General features: G+C 33.9%; 1 long non-coding RNA gene across 1 annotated transcript; it reads left to right on the top strand.

Annotated features, from left to right (window-relative positions):
- The first annotated feature begins 301 nt into the window (after positions 1-301).
- Positions 302-23868, top strand: LOC117095056. The gene is made up of 3 exons (XR_004441793.1): positions 302-1320; positions 20621-20733; positions 21211-23868. It is a non-coding gene; the product is annotated as an uncharacterized LOC117095056 (long non-coding RNA).
- The last annotated feature ends 1098 nt before the right edge of the window (positions 23869-24966 follow it).

Raw genomic sequence — 24966 nt, 5'->3', positions numbered from 1 at the left:
GGACAGGGAGATGGGGGAGGCAGAGAAGTGGATATTTTTGGACCATATCCACCATAGTATGGATAGTCATATATATTCATATCCCCACCAGGGATATGGATGCTCGGACCTCATAAAGGATTCTTGGGATTTTGGAACTATTCAGTATCTTGACTGTGGTAGATAATGAACTTATACATTTTTTTTTTTTTTTAGAACTAAATACATACACATGAGTATAGGTAAAACTGGACAGATCTGAATAAGATTGCTGGTTTGTGTCCATAAGGATATTCGGTTGTGATGTTACACAGTAGTTTTGCAAAATGGTATCACTATGGGAAATTGAAGAATGTAAAATGATATTTCAGAATTATTTTCTAATTGTATGTGAATCTTCAATTATTTCTGTACAATTTCAAATAAATATAGTATGAAAGATTAATAATGATTGCTAATAAACTGTTTCCACAAATAAGAAAAAAAGAAGGCTGTAGAACATAGGAACCTCTGAAGGCTGTAGACTTTGACATCAGCAGTCAGTATGGGCACACTAATCAAAGTCCGCAAAGGATCAGTCTCTGCCTCAGCAGATACCAGTGCAGGAGGGTGAGCAGCTCAGAGCAAGCAGGAAGAGACACCTCAATGAGACCAGGAAGAACTAATGTGTACTCTTTCCCTGGAACTTGGGCAAAACCTCTCTCCCCACCCTTTCCTAAACTTCAGTCATTGCCAGAACCAAGGGACAGACTAGAGGGAAAGAGAGGGAAACTCTGAAAGACTGTTTTCCAGGAAGTAACTAAACATTAACATGGACATTGTCTGAAATAATGCTACCTGAATATGGTTAAACATAACTGGGTTGGACTAGATAGATAGGAGTAAAATAGTTTAAGTCAATCAGTTTATGTGAATAAGGAGCTTGAGAGAAAACTTGAGTGCATTTTTTAAAAGTAATGTTAATTTTTTTGCATATCTGACTCATAGTTTACAAATTTAAATCTTACTGAAATAATTGCATTATACTGAGTGTATTTGAATATGGAGCTACAGGAGTGATGAGAAACCTGGAAAGTCTTAATAGGTCAGGTTCTACTCAGCATCTGCTTCAGAGCATCCTTGGCAATCTGCTCCATCCCTTGGAGAGACCAAGTCCTTGAAGATAAGGAGACAAATCATTGATGTCCAGAAAATTTCCTGCCTGCAAATTCCTGAAGCTCAGTTGAAGACAATGCAACCCCTTCCTCGAATGACAATCTGTATTCCAAATAACCAGCACAGAACTACCAAGTAGCAGAGCTGTGGCTGGATGAGCAAACTAGAATTTTGAGCTGCCTTGAGGTATGTAACCTAAATACAAAGAGCGTTTTCTGGATTGTATAACAAAAATTTCTACTGAGATTTCTTCCTCACTTCTCAAGGGATCCAGAATCCTTTATCAGCTTCTGCTAAGTAGTGTAATACGAGCTTTACTCCTTTGTAATATTTTAATCATCAGCTTGAATTTTTAGCTGTTAGAAAAAGTGTCTAGTCCAATTGTTGTCAATTGTTTCCAGTTTTATTCATATGCAAAGAACACACGCATATGAAAGTAAAAACAGTTACTTCTTTTTAAATGTAAAGCTATTGCTCTATACATGAACTGTTTCCAGTTTTATTATTTTTCCCTCTGACCTCATATAATAAACTATTTCCCTATGTATAATGTTTAGGGCTACGCATAACTAAGTATGCAATAAAGTATCAAATAGCAATTGTTCAATTTCCATTGGGCTTTTAAAAGTCGCTGGACCTAATTTTTATAGCTGCCTTACAATAGTTTTTAGATTCCTTGCATCCTATAAATCAAGTACTGAAACCACTGTCACACTGGACGATTTTTTTTTTTAACAATTCCTGAGTCATCTCTTTAGCATGACTAGAATGACATGAGAGCCATTTGCTAAAGTTGTAAGACTTTTAAATAGAAGACATGCTTTATGAGCAGCTATTCACTTATGCGTGGCTTGAGCTTCTTGGGAAGTTCTCCTCCTAGTTATCCTTGAAAGTATCATAATATTTTTGTTTTATTTTGTTTTAGTATATTATCATTTATGAAGTAATATATATGCTATATGTGAAGTAACATTTATAATATTATTATATGTTAAGTGATATTAGATATATATGAAGTAATACATGCTTGATGTGAACAGTATCTGAAAAGTTCTAAAGCCAAGATTATATATTCGTGGCAAAGCATCTCAGTTGTTAGAACAACGTACCTAGTGTGTTAGGCATGCTTTATCTCGGAGTTAGCAGATTTGAGTCCAGACACTATCCATGTTTCTCATAATTAATTTAATACTGGTAACCTGTTAGAGTGATAAAAATTCAATGGAATCATCTAAAAGGATAAAATATTCATAATTTTTAGTGAGAGGGGATGTTCTTGATATTCTTTCCTTGCCATAGCCTCTCATAATATCTTCCAAAAATGTTCATCATTTTACAGAAAAGTGTTCTTACTGCCAAATGTTTCCAATGAAAAAAACAAGTGTCTGCATTCAAATTATCTTGTACTAAGATACTTTAATAAATTGCTCTATTAAGCAATCATCACTAATTGAGTTAGTGTAGTATTGTGAGGGAAAAAATAAAATGAGAAATGTAAAAACATGCAGATAATTGAAAATGGGCTAGAGTTCCATAGACTTTCCTCTGTATTTAATACATTCTGAAACCCATTTTTATAAAATTCAAGTGAATTGCAGAACAAAAGACGAGATGATTGAAGGAGCGTTGTGATAGATTAGTGAGTCAATGAATGGCTATAAGTAGTGGAAGTTGCTCCTCTGAAGAAGAAAAATTGTAAGGAGACTATGGATAGAAGAAGAGAAAATAAAGTGGAGTCAAAAAGAAAAGAGAAATTAAGAGAACAGAATAGAGGAATTAAAAAAGAAAGTATAACAAATGTAAAATATTTCCCTTGACAATGCTGTATCTAAAAAGAATAAACTATAAATACTTGATTTCATAAATATAGATGAAAAGTAAAACATCAGGTAAATTGTCAGCAAGTATTAACATATTTGCATGTAGTTTAAACATCTGTATCGTTTAATTTTTCACTTTAGCAGCATAAATATTGGTGTATTCTTCCCTATTTTCCTCATCTGTTTTCATTTAGGTTGGAACTGGGTATTCTAAATAACAAATACCCTATAGCACTTATCTGTAACCTAACTAGATTTCATCAGTAACTTTCACAGTTCTCCTGAGATAACGTCATGCTTTCTGATGCCATATTAAAAGTAATTTTTATATTTGTTAGTTGCAACTGGATGATGTTGTTTTCTAAAAAGCAAAATGGATTTGCTATTCATCATAACTGCTGTCATTTACTGAAAATAAAAAGAAAATATTTTTAGTTGAGTGTGTTTGAACTATTGTATTGAGACAACTCACTTAAATATTTAAATCTCAAATTTACTGGATAAGACACACTAACAAACAAAAGGGTCTCCCTCTCCTCAACAAGAGGAATAAACCTGCCACTCTTTCTTCCTCTGACCCTGAGTATTTCAGTCCAGGTGATTTTTACATATTACCCATGAACCTGATACAATCACATTCATAGGTAATTGAACTTTTACCATACGATTTAATTTATTGTTGAATTTAAACTCAACAGTTGCTATGCTTTGTAGCAAAATCTATGGCGGGATACCTCAGCTCATAATACCATTCATTAATTTCCAAGTACCTTTCAGATTTCATTGAACAATGTCCTGCTTTCACTATCTAATAAAATATTCTGCTCTTTCACAATTGTTTTAACTTTAATGCTTATTTTTATATTTCTCCTCTTCTTCTCTCATTTATCTTCATTTCTTAGTTTTCTTTTTTAAGCCTCTGAGCTATTTTTAAGTCATCATACATCTTATGGGGTATGTCTTTTAAAATGACATGGATTTATGACTTGTTGGACTTATGGTTGTTATCCCTATTCCATAAAATATACTTTTCTTCTCAAAGTTAGCACCTTATTTTAAAAAATGAATTATATTTCATGTTGAATTCTGACATGTATATATATATGTATATATGTGTATATATGTGTGTGTATACACACACACACACACACACACACTTTTCTTACTTTCCTTTGTGGATAATTTGTTGCTGGCATACAGAAAGACAACTGATTTTTTATGACAATTTCATATAAATATATATATATATATATATATGCTTTGGCTATTTCCTTTATTCTTTTAAAAATTATTATTGTTAGAACTCTTAACATGAGATTTTTCCCTATTCAATGTTTATGTGTTTAATACAGTATTGTTAACTGTAGGCACAATGTTGTAAAACAGACCTCTGGAACATAATCATTTTGCACAGCTGAAACTTTGTACCTCTTGAATGGCAGTGCACCATTCCCCTCCCTCTAGTCCCTGGCATCCACTTTTCTACCCTCTGCTTACATGTATTTGACCACTTTATATCCCTCATCTAAGTGGCATCATGAAGTACTTGTCCTTTCGTTTAACATAGTGTTCTCAAGGTTCATCTATGTTGTCACAAATGACAGAATTTCCTTTTTTAAATGACTGAGTAATATTTCATTGTATGTATATACAATATTTTATTTAGCCATCTGTCTATCAATGGACACTTAGGTTGTTTCTACAGTTTGGCTACCATGAATGTTACAATGAACATAGCAGTGTAAATATTTCTTTGAGATCTACATTTCAATTATTTTGGATAAATACTCAGAGGTAGGATTGCTATATCATAAGGTCTATTCAAGTCCTTAAGCAATTTTTAATCAGGTTGTATTTTCTTTGCTATTGAAGAAGTTCTTTATATACTTTGGATATTAACATTTCATCAGATATGCCATTTGTAAATATTTTCTCCCATTCAGTAAGTTGCCTTTTCACTCTGTTAATTGTTTCCTTTGTTATGAGGAGATTTTTAGTTTCATGTATTTTTGCTTGTCTATTATTGCTTGTTTCCTGTGCTATTGGTGTCATATGCAAAAAATCATTGCCAAGACCAATGTTGTAAAGCTTTTTTCTAATATTTTCTTTGAGGAGTTTTACTGTTTCAAGTATTTATGTTTAAGTCTTTAGTCAATTTCAAATTTATTTTTGTGTATGATGTAAGGTAAGAGTCCAATTTCATTATTTTGCATGTTGGATATACATTTTTTCCAAAACAATTTGTTGAAGATACTATCCTTTTCCCATTGTGCATTCGTAGTAACTTTGTAGAAGTTCAGTTAATTGTATATGCATGGGTTTATTTTGTGGCTCTCTATTCTGTTCCATAGGCCTATATGTCTGTCATTATGCCAGTACCACGCTTTTAATTACTATAGCTTTACTTATAGTTTTTATTTATTTATATTTATCTTTATTTATGGTTTGAGATCTGGAAGTATGACACCTCCAGCTGTATTGTTCTTAAGATTGTTTTGGCTATTTGGGGTTCTTTGTGATTCCACATGAATTTTAGAATTTTTTTTTCTTGCTATTTTTGGAAAAAAATACTATCAGAATTTTGATAAGAATTGCATTGAACGTATAAATTCCTTTGTGTGGTGTGGATATTTTAACAATAGTGAGTCTTCTAATCCATGGACACCGAATGTCTTTCCAGTTCTTTGTGCCTTCTTTAATTTCATTCATCAATGTTTGATAGTTTTTAATATATGAGTATTTTACCTCTTTGGTAAAGTTTACTTCTGAATATTCTTTTCTCTAAAAAAACAAACCAACAAACAGTGGGATACATGTGTGGAATGTGCATGTTTCTCACATGGGTATATGTGTGCCATGGTGGTTTGCTGCATCTATTTACCCATCCTCTAAGTTCCTCCGCTCACCCCCCAACATCACAACAGGCCCTGGTGTGTGTTGTTCCCCTCTCTGTGTTCATGTGTTCTCAATGTTCAGCTCCCATTTATGAGTGAGAACATGCAGTTCTCTGGCAAAACAGACTTTAAACCAACAAAGATAAAAAAAAGACACAGAAGGGTATTACATAATGGTAAAGGGAACAATTCAACAAGAGGAGCTAACTACTTTAAAGGCATATGCACCCAACACAGGAGCACTCAGATTCACAAAACAAGTTCTTAAGACCCACAAAGAGATTTGGACTCCCACACAATAATAGTGGGAGACTTTAACACCCCACTGTCAGTATTGGACAGACCAATGAGACTGAAAATTAACAAGGGTATTCAGGACTTGAACTCAGCTCTGGATCAAGTGGTCCTAGTAAATGTCTACAGAACTCTCTACCCCAAATCAAGAGAATATACATTTTTATCAGTGCCATATGGCACTTATTCTAAAATTGAACACATAATAGGAAGTAAAACACTCCTCAGCAAATGCAAAAGAACTGAAATAATAACAAACAGTTTCACAGACCACAGTGCAATCAAATTAGAACTAAGGATTAACTCGCTAAAAATAACAGAATTCCATGGAAATTGAGCAACCTGCTCCCGAATGACTCCTGGGTAAATAATGAAATTAAGGCAAAGATCAAGAAGTTCTTTGAAACCAATGAGAACAAATAGACAATTTACCAGAATCTCTGGGACACAGCTAAAGCAATGTTAAGAGGGAAATTCATAGCACCAAATGCCCACATTAGAAAGCTAGAAAGATCTCAAATCAACACCCTTATATCACAATTAAAAGAGCTAGAGAGGCAAGAGCACGCTAATCCAAAAGCTAGCAGAAGACAAGAAATAACTAAGATCAGAGTAGAATTAAAGGAGAAAGAGACATGAAAAACCCTCCAAAAAATCAACAAACCCAGATGGTTTTTTTGAAAAAAAATGAACAAAATAGATAGACCACTATATAGACCAATAAGGAAGAAGAGATAGAAGACTTAAATAAACACAATAAAAAATGATAAAGGGGATATCACCACCAACCCCACAGAAATACAAACTGCAATAATAGAATACCATAAACACCTCTACACAAATAAACTAGAAAATCTAGAAGAAATGGATAAACTCCTGGATGCATACACCCTACCAATACTAAAGTAGGAAGAAGTTGTATCCACAAATAGACCAATAACAGGTTCTGGAATTGAGGCAGGAATTAATAGCCTACCAACCAAAAAAAGCCCAGGACCAGACAAATTCACAGCTGAATTCTACCAGAAATACAAAGATGAGCTGGTTCCATTCCCTCTGAAACTATTCCAAAAGGAGGAACTCCTCCCTAACTCATTTTATGAAGTCAGCATTATCCTGATACTGAAACTAGGGAGAGGTGCAGCAAGAAAAGAAAATTTCAGGCCAATATTCTAAGTATGCTTTGTGATGTTATTGTAAATGGGGTTGCTTTCTTATTTTCCTTTGTGGATAATTTGTTGTTAGTGTATAGAAAGGCAACTGATTTTTTATGTTAATTTCATATCTTGGAATTTCATTGAATTCATTTTTTATTTCTGACAGATTTTACTGGATCTTTAGGACTTTTCAAATAAGATCATATCACCTACAAGCAGGGATTGTTGTACTTTTGTTTTTCAAATTTTGAAGCTTTTTATTTATTTATTTTTTTGCCCAATTGCTGTGATTAGAAGTTTCAGTACTATCCTGAATACAAGTGGTGAGAGTGGTCATCCTTTTCTTGTTCCTGCTTCTTTCAACTTTTCATCACTGAGTATGCTGTTAACTGTGGCCTTTTCATACATGGCCTTAATTTCATTAACATAATTTCACTCTATTCATAGTTTGTTGAGAGGTCCTGCTGTGAAAAACTATTGGATTTTTTTTCAAATGCTTTCTTTTGCACCCATTAAGATGATAATGTGGTTTTCATCCTTCATTATGTTAATGCAGTATATCACATTTATTAATTTTTATTTTTTGAATCCTTCTTGTATCCCAAGAATAAATTCTGGAAAAAAATTGAGAAGCGTTGGCATTAATTCTTCTTTAAACATTTGTTAGAATTTATCAGTGAAATTATCTGGTCTTGTTTTTTTTTTTCCTGCTGTTGAGAAGTTTTTCATTACCGATTCAATCTCCTGATCTATTGTTAGTATGTCCAATTTTCTATTTCTTTAGATTCCAGTCTTGATTAGCTGTATGTTTCCAGACATGTATTCTTTTCTTCTAGGTTATTCTATTTTTTAGAATATAATTGTTTATATTGGTCTGTCATGATCCTTTTTATTTATGTGTTTTAAAGTCTCATTTTTATTTATATTAATATTTTCTTGTTTTGTTTACCTAATAATTTGTCAAATTTGCTTATAACCTAATTATTAATAATTCACTTATAATTATTAATGTTTTATTATATTTATTAATAATTTATTAACATTAATATAAGCAAATTATTAATAATTTGCTTATTACCTAATTATTAATAATTACCTAATTATTTGTCAAATTTGCTTATAACAAATAACCAACTCTGTTTCATTGTATATGTCCGTTTTTCTGTTTTCTATGTATTTCTCCTCTGATAATTGTTATTTCTATCCTTTTGCTAATGTTGTGCTTTGTTTTTTTCCTCTGATTCCATTTCTCTGAAGTGTAATGAAGCTGTTTACTTGAATATTTCTTCCTTTTAAAATATGGTCCTTAATTGCTGTAAACCTCCCTCTTATTACCGATTTTGCTGCATATCGTAAGTTTTGGTTTGTTGTGCTTTTATTTTTATTTGTATCAAGATGTTTTCTGGTTTTCCTTTTAACCTCATTTTTGATTCATTGGTTATTCAAAAGTTAGTTGTTTAATTTTTACATATTTGTAAATTTTCCCATTTTTCTTCTTAGCGATTTCAAGTTTCCTTCTATTGTAATACGAAAATATACTTGGTATGATTCAATCTTCTCATATTTGTAAAGATTTTGTAATCTAAAATGTGATCTATCCTGGAGTACGTTTTCTGTGTGCTTGATACGAATGTATGTTCTGCTGTTGTTGGCTTGAATGTTCTATACAAGTCCATTAGGTTTATCATGTCCGTAGTGGTGTTCAAATCTATCATTTTCTTATTTATTCTCTATCTATTATTAAAAGTGGGGTATTGAAGTCTCTTACTATTATTGTGGGACTATTTATTTTCCTTCAGTTCTGTCAATATTTGTTTATATATTTAGGTGCTCTGATACTGGGTGTATATATATATTTGTAATTCTTATATCTCCATGGTGAACTGATCATTGTAATATAATATAATAAATATAATATAATAATGTAATGTCTTTCTTTGTCTTGTTTGAAAGTTTTTCACTTAAAGTCTATTTTACCTGCTACAAGCAGAGCCACTCCTGCTCTTTTGATTGCCATTTACATAGAATATATTTTTCTATTCCTAAACTTTTAGCCTGTGTCCTTAAATCTAAAGTGAGTGAAGACAGCATATGTTTCGATTTTTAAAATCCATTCAGCTACATTATGTCTTTTGAATAGGGAGGTTAGTCTATTTACATTTAATTATCAATAGGAAAGAACTCACTTTTCCCATTTTACTAGTTGTTTTGTCTCGTGATTGCTTTGTCTCTTCCTCTCTGTTTTTTTCTTTGAGTTTTGTTTATTTATTATATTAGTATGCCATGAATCCTTTCTCTTTTTCTTTTCTGTTACTTCCATAGGCATTTTCTTTGTTATTACTATGGGTCTTACATAAAGTAATGGATTTGCACAAAACCTTAAATCAATTGCAAAAATAAAATCTACTCTTTTCTCCACACTACTTCATGTAATTAATATCACATTCAACATGTTTTTATAGTGTGTGTTCTGTAACACATTTTAATGTTTATATCTATTTTTAAATACTTTTGTATTTTAACTTTTATACAAAAATTAAAAGTTATTTGCCCACAGCCATTACAGTATTACAGTATTCTCTATTTTTATATAATTACCTTTATCAACAAATTTTTTTTATGTATTTGTGTATTGCCATTTAGCATCCTTTCTTTTCAACTTAAAGAACTTGTTTATCATTTGTAAGACAGATCCAGTGGTGATGAAGTTTCTCACTTTTGTTCTTCTGGAAAAGTCTTTCTCTTGCCTTTATATTTGAAAGACCGTTTTGTTGGTATCATATTTTTGGTTGGCAATGTGTTTTCTTTCAGCACTTTGAATATGTCATCACATTCCACTGTGGCCTGAAATATTTCTGTTAAAAAATCAGATCATCTTAAGGACTATGTCATGCCACTTCCTTCTTTCAATTTTTAAAATTCTCTCTTTGTCTTTGACTTTCAACAATTTGATTATAATGTATCTCAGTGTGAATCTCTTTGGGTTCATCTTGTTCATTGTCCTTTGAACTTTCTGAATTTGGATGTCTATTTTCTGTCCCAGACAGGCAAAATTTGACAAGTTTTGCTGTTACTTATTTAAATATGGTTTCTGCCCCTTTCTCTATTCTCCTTTTGTAAATTCCATAATGTGTATATTGGTTCACTTAATGGTGTCCTATAAGTCCCTTAGGCTTTTTTCACTCTTTTTTATTCATTTTTTTGTTCTTCTGACTAAATAAATTCTAATAACCTGATCCAGATTTGACTGATACTTTATTTTGCTTGATTTTATCCACTGGTGAATTCCTTTATATTAAATTTTTAGTTCAGTTATTAAATTCTTCAGCTCTATGATATCTGTTTGGTACTTTTCTATATTTACTATTTCTTTGTTGAATTTCTCACTTTGTTCATGCTTTGTTCTGCTGACCTCTGTGACCATCTTAATGATGGTCATTTTGAATTCTCTGTTTGGTAAGTCATATATCTTTACTTCATTAGCATCCATTTCTGGAGATTTATCTTTTTCCTTTCTTTAGAATATATTTCACTGTTTCTTCATTTTTCTTGATTTTTGTGTTGATGCTTGTGCATTGGATAAAACAGCCACTTCTCCCCATCTGCACAAACTGAACTTTTATAAAAGAACAACCTCACTAATTAACCCAGCCAGAGATTTTGGTGACCCCTTTAATCTTTGTGATTTTTTGAATTACTGTCTTTGATATCAGTGGCCCCCAGCTATTTGGTTTCTGTTAGCTCCACAAGACAGGCAAGACAAAAACCAGTGACTTGGACAGCCTTCATAATAATCAGAGTATTGGATATATGGTCCAGTCCTTTTCTTCCCTTCCCAGGAAAAAAATGGAAAGTGAGTATCTTTTCACCTGCTTTGAGCTGAGGGGTAGGGCTGTGGGATGTGCTAGCATGATAGATCAAAACACAGTCTATTTTAAGTGGCCCCCTGACATCTAGAGTATGCTGGGTACTGTCAACACTCTGAGACAGACACAACAAAAGCCGCTGCCTTGGACATCCCTCAGAATAATTAGGATCTTAGACATATGGTCCAGTCTTTTTTGTATCTCACAAGGAAAAAACTGGAAGCAAAAGGTTTTCTCCTAATCATATGATATTGTACTGAGGATAGAGTTTATGGTGAAAGAATATCTCAAATAATAATACCAGCTTTGAGGTGGCTGGTTTCATGCTCACAGGAAAGGAAGGAGTCTCACAACTTCAGAGCGTATTTTCTGTGTACTGTTGTTGAATCAGTGTGGCTGTAGAGAAAAAGAGGGCCTAGGCCTTCCTCTTCTTCCACATTGGTAGCATGTAAATATTTTTAATATGCTATTATCTGCACAGAATTGTAGCAATTAAATTTATAAACTCAATTAGACAACTTTCTCATTAACAATCCAATGTGTTAAGTCTCTTTCTCTTTTGTGTTTTACCTGGAAGAAGGAAATTCTAAATAATTTTGCATTGTATTACACATAAAGTACTCAATAATGGTTTAATCTTATCTTTTATGTTCAATTAATATTTAGCCAAAAGCTCTTCATAAATATTACATTAATTTATACATATATATGTACATGTATGTACATATATATCTTAAAATTAAAAATTCTTTTTGATTAACACAATTTCCCCTAGAAAGTAGGTAAGTATTTTATCTTACTGTTCTTTTAAACTACCCTTCACTTTCTTTCTAATCTATTACTTTCTGTGATAAAACTGCTAATTTTATACTTAAATAGGTTTTCCTTCTTTTTATATATTGTTTTATTCCTTTTTTTTTTTTTTTTTTTTGAGACAGAGTCTCACTCTGTCTCTCAGGCTGGAGTGCAGTGGCACGATCTCTGCTCACTGCAAGCTCTGTCGCCTCCCAGGTTCATGCCATTCTCCTGCCTCAGCCTCCCGAGAAGCTGGGACTACAGGCGTCCGCCACCACGCCCGGCTAAATTTTTTGTATTTTTAGTAGAGACGGGGTTTCACCGTGTTTGTCAGGATGGTCTTGATCTCCTGACCTTGTGATCCATCCGCCTCGGCCTCCCAAAGTGCTGGGATTACAGGCGTGAGCCACCATGCTTGGCTTATTCCTCTTTCATTTATGTTTTCAAAATTACAGGTAAATTTTTATTTTTTTATGGCAATAGCAAATATAGTTATATTTCCTAAGACATTTCAAGAGAATAATTATAAATAATAAATATTCAAATTACACATTCCTTTCATGACATTTTGTTCTTTCAGTTACTATTACACTTAATTTTGATTAAAAAATTATTTTTCCTTTGATATACAGCAATTTAATTCCCCTGCTGTTGTTTGTGGGAAATTTTCCCTACAGAACTGTTTGTCTTTCAGTATGTTTTTATTTGCACACTATGGCCTGTTTCTTTATGGTGTTAGTCACACAAGTTTAGATAAAGGCTTTACTGTAGATCTTGGGCTTTCTATGTCTCTATCCATTTTTAATCATAAATACCTTTTACTAACTCATAGGCACAGTTTCAAAGCCTTAGATCCTTTTTCTATCATGTCAACATCCATGACAGTACAACACCTAGTTCCTCTATGCCTTTGACAGGTAACTATGTCACCTCTTATTTGATCTTAAAATTACAAATAAATTATTCTTCTTTTCTTGAAATCTTTCTATATAATATATCTCAATTATTGTGGAGTTTTAATATTTATTCATTTTAAGGTGCCATGCAATTCAGTGTGTAAGCTTATCTTGTTTATTTATTTATGGCATTAAACTCACCATGAATAACCTTCAACTATTTAGAAATAATAAATCTGTGATTATCTTACTTTTTACTTTTGTATACATATCATTAGAGTAGCAAATCACATCCCTCTGAAACCATCTTTTGGTAATTTAACTTCTTCGGTTAATATCACGTTCAAAGTTTAAACGAGAAAACAAAATTACTGTCTAGATCCTGTTGAATTAGTAGATTATAAATACATTGGTGTTCATGTGAGCCTGGATGCTTTATAATGCTGTGATATTTTTCTCTGTAAAATAGGGAACAAGCACAAAGTATGTAGCAGAAAATTCTCTTAGTAGTTTTTTTAACCCTATTAAATATCCTTTTCTTTTCTTGATTTTATTCAAAACTTTAATATGCTCGCCTAAAATACATCTCTTTTTAGCTATGTTGGTCTATATTCCTAGCTCAATCAAATGAAATAAAAGTAGATATAATACTTAGGACCCTGGGGAAAATATCTCAAAGGAACTGTTTATGCTCCTTTGTGCTTCTTGAAATTCAATCATGAGACTGCAGTTCTAGCAACTAGTCCTTTAGGTGTTTTAGTGAGCATATGAGCACTTCCCATGACTTTTCTCCATGGTTTGCTCCAGCAATAAAATCAAGCCTTCAGCTTCTCCACAGTAGGAGCTGAACTCTAGATTTAGCATCCCACCTTTTCTAGCTACTACCTGAGAGACTAACTTGTATTTCACCTGTCTCTGTGAGCCAATAGGACCCATGATTTGCTAGGCCCTTAGGGGTAACAGAGAGCAAAGCTATGGTTCGAAAGAATATGTGGTTTAAATGATCAGGCAGGCATTTCCCACAGCTCCGCTTCTCAGCTCAGAACAGGGCAAGTGGGCAATAAACTACAGCTCCCAGCTTTTCCTGGAGGAGAGAAGGAATTGGATTATACATATAGCACCCCTGTGTTTCTGGCTGTAACTTAATGTTTTCTATCTTGCCTATCCTGGAGCACTGAGGGAACTTGGTATACTCAGGTCTCCAGAGGACCGCTAAGAGCAAAACATCAGTTTTGAGAGGCACTTAGAATCTCTCACCGTGCTGTTTGGTGGGGGTCACATTCTATCTGAAGCCAGTCTGTGAAGACTGGATAGTGTCTGATATATCTAATCTGTAGAAACCAACACAGAGAGTCAAAGAAAATGAATAAATAGAGAAATATATTCCAAATAAAAGAATAAAGTAAAACTTTAGAAACTGGCCCTAAGGGCATATAGATATGTTATTTATTGCACATAGAATCCAACATAATGACCATAATGATGTTAACTGAGGCCAACAGAAGAATTCATGAACAAAGTGAGAATGTCATCAAAAAGATAGAAAGAATGGAAAAGTACCAAAGAGAAATTATAAATGTGAAGAATACAGTAAATGAACTGAAAAATTCAATAGAAGGTTTCAACAGCAGTGATTATCAAGCAGAATAAAAGATCAGTTAACTCAAAGACAGGTTATTGAAAATCATCCAGTCAGAGATGAAAAAAGGAGAAAGAATGAAAAAGAATAAAGTTTGAAGGAGTTATGGGACATCATCAATCAGACCAATATATGCATTGTGGAATTTATAGAACAAAGAGAAAAAGGGGAAGAATGTTTATTCAAAGAAATAATGACTAAAAATTTCCCAAACCTGGGAAAATAAATAGACATCTAGATCCAGGAAGTCCAAAGAACATCAAATGAGGTGAATCTGTAGAGACCCGTGTTGAGCCCCATGATAGCAGCTGTCTTAGATCATGAAGTGGCCTTGAGGTGTGGTAGATTCACAATAGCCATGGAGTCACAATATCACCCTGCACTATCTACTTCCAGACTTCTTTTACTTGAGAGACAAATATTTAAATATTATTTAAAACTGATCGGCCGGGCGCGGTGGCTCAAGCCTGTAATCCCAGCACTTTGGGAGGCCGAGACGGGCGGATCACGAGGTCAGGAGATCGAGACCATCCTGGCTAACACGGTGAAACCCCGTCTCTACTAAAAATACAAAAACTAGCCGGGCGAGGTGGCGGGCGCCTGTAGTCCCAGCTACTCGGGAGGCTGAGGCAGGAGAATGGCGGGAACCCGGGAGGCGGAGCTTGCAGTGAGCTGAGATCCGGCCACTGCACTCCAGTCCGGGCGACAGAGCGAGACTCCGCCTCAAAAAAAAAAAAAAAAAACTGATCGTAATTGATAGATGGTGAAAAGGAAAGTATGCTTAAGTTCCTTGACTTTCCATTTTCTTTTGAATTAATTTTTAAAACATGAATTTATAATTGATATTACTGTGTTTTAAATCTACACTTTCAACTGCTAATTGAAACTGCTTTTGAAAGTATCAATTTGGTTCTTTCTATTCTCAGTAAGAATATTTATTTTGGTTCCTGTGCAGTTTTTTAATAGACATAATAATGTCTAATAAAAATAATAATAACTAAAATTTATGTAACACCCATATTTCATGAGGCAGACTAGGAGATGATAGCTAATAGCTAATGACAACAGCTTAGAGCTAACCTTTCTAAATGGTACATTATATCAGCCATTATTTAGCAGGAGTGTTTTAGGTAGACTTAAGTAGACCTTAGTTTAATTTCTGTGTTATTTATAAGCTGCATGACCTTGAACAAGTTACTTAAATTCTTTAAGTATTAATTTTAAAATGAGATTAATCACACTTATTTTTCAAGATTATTGTAACAGTTAAATACTGCCACACTTCTAAAGCATTTAAAACAACACCTGACACACATTATGTGCTCTCAATAAATAATGGTTATTGTGATTATTGCCACAACCTGCCAATTCTGCCAATTGTTTTACATACATTTCTTCTTTGATCATGCTCCCTCTTTCAATCTCTACCTGAACTCTTTAGCTGCTCCAACCCAGGTGTAATCTTGAATATCATATGGATTGTCATAATTTCTTATATTTTTATTTATTTAATATTAGTATTTAGGTATTTTATTTTCATTTAAACTTTCATATATATATATATATATATATATATAATGTCCCATCTGTATTTTAAATTGTTATACACCACCTTTGAATATTATGCTTCTTTATAATTCTCTTAATAATTGAACAAAGAATGTTATCCACAGAATAAACCCCTAAAATATGCTTGTACAAAAATATCTGGACTACTTCAATTTACTAGTGTGCTTCCTTATGGCACAGTTTTCTTCACTCAAGTCTTGAACATTAGCTCTTTCATTGTTGTTTTGAAGTTTCTCTTTACCCAGTGAATGAAATTAAATTTTTTATGTTTTCTCTCCAGGTTTTCTTTGACAGTATGTTTTCCACAGATGCATTCATAGTCATCTATCTACAAACATTTCTGACTTCCTCTGTTTCATTTCCTATCTCACAATTCTCTTTATTCAGGTTATATCTTAGAGGTCTTCCTCTACAATGCTACAAAAAGTTGCTCCATGAACCAATGTTCACCCTCAAAGTCTGCTCCTTGTTTCTCCAAGATGAGATGAATACAGAAATGGAGATTAAGCACTTAAAAACTTTACAACTATCTGACATTGCCTTGAAATTCAAATGTGTGATTTTCAGACTTGTCTCATTTAACTGGGTATAGATTAGTTTGAGTATTACATAGTTAGTACATGGGCAAAAGCTATGAGCAAGTCATGGGCTCTTCAACAACATATAGGTCCAGGATACATCGGGAAAAAGTATGCGCATGTGCACACACACACATACACACACACACACACAGAGAAAAGTTCCTTCATCACAGATAGTTTGAGATGCATCACATTAATGGACCCCAAAATGTGCAGGTTCTCGCAAGCTATGAGGTTCAGCACTTGCTGGAATTAAATATGTATGTGTCTACTGCTTTAGAAAAATACAGTTTTTTCTTTGATAAGACTCTTACAACATAGCCTAAGTATTCTTCACTACCTTTTCTTTCGAATGAACTTCACTGAACTGTGAGTTGCCAGTTATTTTTATGTTTCAAAGTCTAGATTTTCATGGGCTTTTGGTTCGTTAGCATTGGCTTTCCTTAACATCATGGCATAGAGTAATGGGAAGTCTTCCATTACCAACTCTAAGTCAGATTGAAGGAAAACACAATTGCCACAGTACATTTAATCACTTGGAGTGTGTATGGTGTCCACTTCATTCTTAGATTTAATGTTTTTTCTTTACCTTCTAAACATTAAATTTAGAATAGGCAGTAACCAATTTTGGTTCCAAGTCATTGAGTACTCATTCATTCCCCTTACACTTCCATTAATATGGCAACTGACATTTAGTTTCACTAACACTGAGCTTTATTATTAAATGGATTCCTCTAATTATTTAATGTAAATATGTTTTTAGATACCTTTCATCTCCTGATATAACTAAATTAATTCTTTTTTGATCCAAATGAGGTAGCGATTAAAGAAAGGTAGTAAACCAGAATATACTGAGAGCTACCATGTGCCTAACATGGTGCTAGCCATGAGTTAGGATATTAAAAAGTTGCCTCTTTGATCACTTACTTTTAGATTCATGTTCTGGTTTAGGGACTTGATAGTAAATATGTACTGAATATCTAGTTACAAGGCACCATGGCAAATGGTGTAGAAAATAGAGCAGAAGTTGAATGGTTGGCACTCCATATCTGCATCTGCAAATTCAAATAACCATAAATTTTAAAATGTTGGAAAAATGAAAAATAACAATACAACAAAACAAATAAAACCATTTTACACAGCACTTACATAGTATTAGGTCTTATAAGTAACCTAGAGATAATTTAAAGCATGTGGGAGGAGGTGCATAGGTTATGTTCAAATACTCATAAAAATACAGTCTGGACCCAAGTGGGATGGAGAATAACACAAAATAATATCCATAATGACCAAATCCATATCTTGACCCCAATGTTTTTAGATAAATGACTCTTTGCTTTTAATTTTGACATATTAAAAGTTAATTTTAAGTAATATAATAATTTGTTTTTAATTCATACTAATTTTTGTGTTAAAATCAACCTGGATTGAGCGCATACTATCTGCCAGGCTATTCTAAATACTTTTACTTGCATTCATCTGTTTAATCTTCAGAACCACTCTGAGAGGTAGAGACTCTCGTTATCTTCATTTTGTAGTATCTTTAGGTTTTGTTTGTTTGTTTGTTTTTCTTGTTTTCTGAGACGGGGTCTCACTCTTGTCTCCCAGGCTGGAGTGCAATGGCACAATTTCAGCCTACCACAACCTCCACCTCCCAGGTTCAAGTGAGTCTCCTGTCTCAACCTCCAGAGTAGCTGGGATTACAGGCGCCCACCACCACACCCAGCTAATTTTGTATTTTTCATAGAGGTGGAGTTTCTCCATGTTGGTCAGGCTCATCTCAAACTCCTAACCTCAGATGATCCGCCCGCCTCAGCCTCCTGAAGTGCTGGAATTACAGGCATGAGCCACTGTGCCTGGTCCTATCTTTAGTTTTGTAATTAATATAAATATAAAATATTTTGTATTTTATAAAATGGAAACTGAAGCACAGAGAATTTAAGTAATAATTTAACCAACATCTCATAATTAGAAAGTAATAAAAGTAATGAATATAGAGATCTAAGTAATTGTTCTTCATGGTTATGCTTTATCAGAATATGTACTCTAGAAATTGAAGCAAACCATAGTTTCCCAATTCAACAACAACAGAGATACATTGGTATTTAGACATCTTCACCAGCCATAGAACAATCAGTGAAAATCTCCATAATTTCCTGATTAAGGAAATTCAGCACTTAATTAAATTAAGTGCTTAAATTGAGTGATTAATTTTTAAGAATTGCTTAAGTGCCTATTATGTGTTGCCAGCATTATAGAGGTAAATAATACAGACAAGGTCCTTATCCTTATGTTCTGTGGGATCTAGAGGAAGGTCTGGAAAATATTCACTTATACTAGTGTTTCCCTAAATGGAAGCCATCTCCATTTTTAATCTACTATAAAATGATAACATCAAATAATTTTACTGTCACTTCCTAAGTGATGGAGGGTTTTTCTTCCTTTTAAACATGATCTTTCATTATGTGTTATTTCTTAGCCTCTCTAGCCCTCTTCCTCTATGTTGTATAACTGGTCAGTCATAAAACTCAGTCATTTGGTGAGAAATCAATTAAAGTATAATGTATAAATTCCAGGGGACATTGGAAAGACAGAGAAAATTATAGATCCTGAGTTTAGTCACGCATCTGCTTAGTTTTGTATGTCAGCGTGTCTTCATCTCTTTCAAGCTGTTTCCCAGTCAGGCTAATTCCTCTTGAAGAAGGTAGAATTTTTTCATGTTGGAGCCAAATGAAACCTCAGCAGAAACTGGAACCTGAAGCTATGAGACCAAGAATGTAAGGTGTCAGAAATCTGGGTTCTGCAAGTTTTGAACTGGCCTAGCCAGGGAATCATTTAATTTAACCGAATCTCAGTTTCTTTATCTACAAGATGAGGAGAAAAAAATAATAATACAACTTCATGAACACTAAACTAAGTAAACAGTGGAATATTTGGACAAATAAAAGCAGAACACCAGTGTAACAATATAATATGACAAAAATAAGGATTTTACAATCAAGCAGATAATAGCTCAATGGTTTAGCATAGAGGCTTGTGAATCAGACTGCTTGAGTTCAAATACTGGCTAAACTACTTGCCAGTGGTATAATCTTGGGCTAGATACATGATCTCTCTAACTCTCTGCATTTTTTTAAATTTCTAAAATTGTAATAATAATTGCAACTGCTTTGAAGTGTTTTCATGATTTTTAAATGAGAAGATACATGTCTTTAGCATAGTGTCCTAAAATAAGCCTGTATTTTATTATGTAGTTAGTATGTACTAGATAGTGTTCCAGATGCTTTATATCTGTTGTCTTGTTTTGTCTTTAGCATGATCCATTAAGATGTTATTGTTATTACCTGAATATTATAGATGAGGAAACCAAAACAAAGTAAGTTGCCCAGAATTGTAAAGCTAATCGTGAAACAAAGACGTAAACCCCTACATTGTGAGTTCATGCTTTTAATATTATACTTTATTATCTACAGTGATGGCAAAGAGAGAAAGTAAAGACACAAAGTCATTACCTCAAATTCCAATTTACTGCCTGTGTGACCTTAAGCAATTTTAAGTACTCTGAGTTTTAGTTTCCTTACACAGGGGTACACAAGTTCATTGTGGGCATTAAATGTATTAACACTTGGAGAAGTATAGCATATGGCTTGCATATGCACCTAAGTAACTTAATTCTATCATAATCAATTACGAATGTCTTAATTATTAATTAGTCTTTGCTGAAGGTGATTGCTTAGCTTTAACCAGAATAGTAGGAGAATGTATGTCATCCAACAGAATTGGTCCTGTCAGTCTCAACTGACAACAGAATTGGTTCAGTCAGTGTGCTGGTCTCAACTATCTACACTGATTCAGCAGCTTCTTTTTACAACCAAATTTTTGTGCAGATAACATATGTCCCCCAAATGTAGCCACTGTTGCTCAATGATGCTCTATTTCTAATCTGAGGCTTCCATGTCTGTGTTATTCCTGCAGAGTGCTGTTGAGTGCTGAGGTCATGGACACAGGAAATGTTTTTAAGCACTACTGGAGAAAAACATCAAAACAAATAAAGAATCTCAAAAGTTCTTATTAAGTACAGAGGTGAGGTAAGTTCTAATTGTAGTGTATAAGGGCACTTCCTACTTAACCTACTCCTCCATTTCCACTCCTAGCAAAGGTATTACAGCCATTAATCCTTGCTCTTCTAAAAACCAACATAGCATGGTTTCTAAATCCCTTAGCATAAAGCTAAACGTGTGTGTGTTTTTTAAATTGGTAATTTCCAATGTTGAAGAGATTGGGGGAAATAAACCCTCTTCCCCACAGCTGGTATGATGCTATCAAACTATCTGACAACAGAATATATGTCTGTATAATAGAAAATAACAATTACTAAAGATACAGTAGTGTGAGTGTGAGACACAAAGTAAAAGTTTCATAGTCTTTCAATATTGTTTTCAGGGTTTTATACAGTTTTTTTCTGAAGATAGACAAACATAAGATGTATAATACATACTATACACCATTTGGAAAGTACAATACATAAAAAAACTAATCACCAATATTCTACCTTCTTCTCCAAGCCCCCAGGAGCGACTACTGGAGTTGCCAGAATAATATGCAGTCCAGGAATTTAAAGAGGATTTTCTTCATTTTAAAAATTCAAAATCTCTCCATGCACCCCCCTGCACTTCTCCCCCAACCTTACATGTGAAGGGGAAGACTATGGCATAACACATACCATTCATATTCTTGCAATTCACATATCAACTTGGAGAATGTGCTACCTTCACCTGCTTATTCGAGGTTTTTGTGGTTTAGAGGTGGCTTAACCCCAAAGTCACTCCCAAGGTCCCCTGTTGTTACTAATGCTTTTGTGTTTTTCCCTCTTTCACTGTGTGGGCTGGAACTAGTGACTCACTTCTGAGGAATACATCCAGAAAAGTGAAGGAATGCCACTTCTGAGGAGGTGACAAAATAACTGTGACTTCAGCCTGGCTCTTCTCTTTTCTCTGCTATTCATCACGTTGTGAGCTGTTCATAAGGAGACCTATATGGCCAGCAACCAAGCTCTCTGGACCTGGACAGAAGGCTGCTGGGGTTCCAGTTTTACTAACATTCATATAAGTGAGCTTGAAAGTGAAACTTCCTCCAGACAACCCTTGATACGATGTCGTTTCTGGTAAAAAATGATTGCAAGTTTTGTGAGAGATTCTGAGCCAGAAGTTGCAGCTATGCTGCACATGCGTTCTTGATGCACCAACACTGTGAGATAAATGGTTGTTGTTTTAAATTACTATATTTTGTGGTAATTTCGTATGCAGCCATAGGTTATTCTTACATTCAGTCAATTATTCCCAATTCCATGTCTCTTCAATCCTGATGCCAATGATAATCCATAATGCTGGCTGGCATCACAAAGAGTTTAATTGTTATCTATCTTTTTAACTGACAATTAAACATTGTATTAAAGCTTTTTTTTTTCTTTTTATACTCAATTATCCTGTATTCCTAACTGGAGTAGGGGTTTGCTTGGAAGAGAATAAGAATCTTTAGAAGGTGAAGTGAAGGAATCATATATCCATAATTTGGTTGTTTGTGCCCACAGTGAATTTATGACTGTATTGGCTAGCATCATCCTTGAATTCTTTTGACATTCTATTGATCTTTAGTTTAGTTACCATTTGTTTTAGAACAAGGCAGTTTTACTTCATCTCTCTGCTCTCTCTCTCTTTTATTTAGTTGTTCTGCATTGCAGATTTCTTTTAGTTTTTGTTACCCAGAATCTTTTTCTCTCCTTTCTGCTTTATAGAAACCACCAATCTATAAACCAAAACAGCCCAAAAACCAAACAGCACACCCAAACATGTCGTCATTAATCAATCAATCGATAAATACTCAATGATGATACTATGCAAAACATATGTTTCGACCTCCAGGTGGATAAACCATTACTTGCTCCAGGAAGTCGGGACTCAGTCAAATGAAATATTACCCACTCAGTGTTTACTTGCCATTCAAGGTGAGGGTAGTTCCTCAAAACGTGGTTTTATACAGCATATTTTTTCAATGTAGTCTTTCCCAAAGTAAGTTAAACAGTTGCAGTTTCGAAATTTGTTACATATTTTATGGTCACTTAAAACTACTCTTGAGTTAGGATTTGATCCTTTCTTTGGGTGTTTAGAGCAAAATTACAGGAGGATTTTGGCATCCTTTTACCCATTTTGAAGTCAGGCAATCATAGTAACCCGCTCTGCATTCTAAAATATCATAAGAGATTTAGAAAGGCTTTTACTGAGAAAATGGGAGCATTTATCAAACAAGGATGAATTTGCTTTAGGTTGTGTTTAATACAACTAAATTTCTTAGCTCCTGGTTATGTTAATATAATTTAAAGATGACCATAAAATTTTGTTCCCTGGAGCTAACCCTTTGAAAGCTAGCTGCGTTTTAAATTAATATGAATAATACATGAAATGTAGATGGAAATTTTTTCAGTCTCATTCTATTGCATCATTATAAGAGATGGCAAATAACTGCCAAAAAAAGAAGTACAAAATAAAACTGGATAGTATGTATTATGCATTCATATTATTGCTGCACATCAATTTTTCCACTAACTTTTGCAGTACAGGACTACTGAAAATCATTGAAAATATTGATTGCAAAATGTATGCCATGCTTTAAAAAATGGAGCAAAATCCATAACTATTCAGCCTGATTTGGCAATAGGATGTTCATCCATTATGTAGAAAGTTCTCACATATTACTTGCCATGTTTAACAATTAAAATAATATCAAAAGATGTTTTAAGACAAAGTATTTTGAGCTCAATTAAATCTTTCTTGAGCTTTAGAAAACATTTTGGATACTTCATTTGTCTTCATTCTACCAATATTTATTGTAATACATGCAATTTAGGTAAAATTAATTCCAAGTTTTTAAATGTTTTTGTAGCTATAAATTACTGCAGTTTAGTGTGCATTAATAATATATGGCATAAACTCATGTCATTTTTAAAATTTTGTCTTTGAAAAATGTGTAATCTTCAGAACAACACGTTGATGTAAGTAGACAGCCTGAGGATTCTCAGAAATGCTTGGCAAAAAGATGGGGCTTCCTCTAGACAAGCTGGATAGTGACCCCAGCTGTGTTTGTGGTTGTAAAAGAGCAATCCTTGCCAGGCACAGTGACTCACACTTGTAATCCCAGCACTTTGGGAGGCCAAGGCAGGAGGACTGCTTGAGCCCAGGAGACCAGCCTGGGCAACATAGTGAGACCTTGTCTCTACAAAAAAAGCAAAAAAATGAACAGGGCATGGTGGCACACACCTGTGGTCTCAGCTACTTGAGAGGCTGATGTCAGAGGATCGCTTGAGCCCAGGAGGCCAAGGCTGCAGTGAGCTGTGTTCACGACACTGCACTCCAGCATGGGTGACAGAGAAAAATCTTGCTTCAAAAATAAATAAATAAATAATAAAAAAATCAACACTAGAGACACTTGGGTTTCCCAGGTTATATTATAGGCATAAATGAATAGGGGAGTTAGGCATTATCTGGTCCAAGGGAACTCTCCTGGCACCCATGAAGCACAGAAGACACGTATCTATCCACCTATGCATACATTGGCCATACTAGTTCTGTAGTAGAGTTGAACTACATAAATACATTTGTAAATGTATACATGGATACACAAATACATACACACACCCTTTGATTAATGAGCCAAGAAAAACTCTAGGAGACATTTTAAAAGTTAAAACTAGTGTTTAAATGTTGAAAATTGTAAATCATTCCCAATTGCTTTTCCAGAATTCTGCAATGCTTCTAAATAACATTTGGTTAATATGGGTACAGAGGGTTTCACTGGACAATTCTATTAACTGTTTAACTCCCAGATAACCCCAATGATACTTATCTTGCTCTAGGGAATTGAAAAAGAATTTTAAAAACTTTCAATAACAGCAACAACAACAGTGAAGTCAGAATTTCTACTTAATGGAGAAGTACTAGAGGCATTCCCATGGAGTTGGAACAGGACAAGAACATTCACCATTTTCACTATTAAATTTTTATATCAGAGCAGAACTTCCAGCTTTGGCACTGTTAGTATTTTGGGCTGGATAATTCTTTGTTGTGGGACCTGGATGTCCTGTAGGATGTTAGCAGCATTCTTGGCTACTCCCTAGAAGACACAGTAGCACCCACAGCTCCCACAATGGTGAAAACCCAAATGTCTCCAGATATTCCTAAATATTCTTTGAGGACAAAATCATTCCCCAGTTGAGAACTAATGTATTGATGACATTGATCAATGAAATCCAAAGGATAAAAATGTTA

This window comes from Trachypithecus francoisi, unplaced genomic scaffold, assembly GCF_009764315.1.
Source record: "Trachypithecus francoisi isolate TF-2019V2 unplaced genomic scaffold, Tfra_2.0 Lachesis_group13, whole genome shotgun sequence".
In the NCBI taxonomy this organism is placed as follows: domain Eukaryota; kingdom Metazoa; phylum Chordata; class Mammalia; order Primates; family Cercopithecidae; genus Trachypithecus; species Trachypithecus francoisi.
The sequence above is the reverse complement of the archived record's forward strand: the minus strand, read 5'-3'. Positions and strand labels throughout refer to the sequence as shown.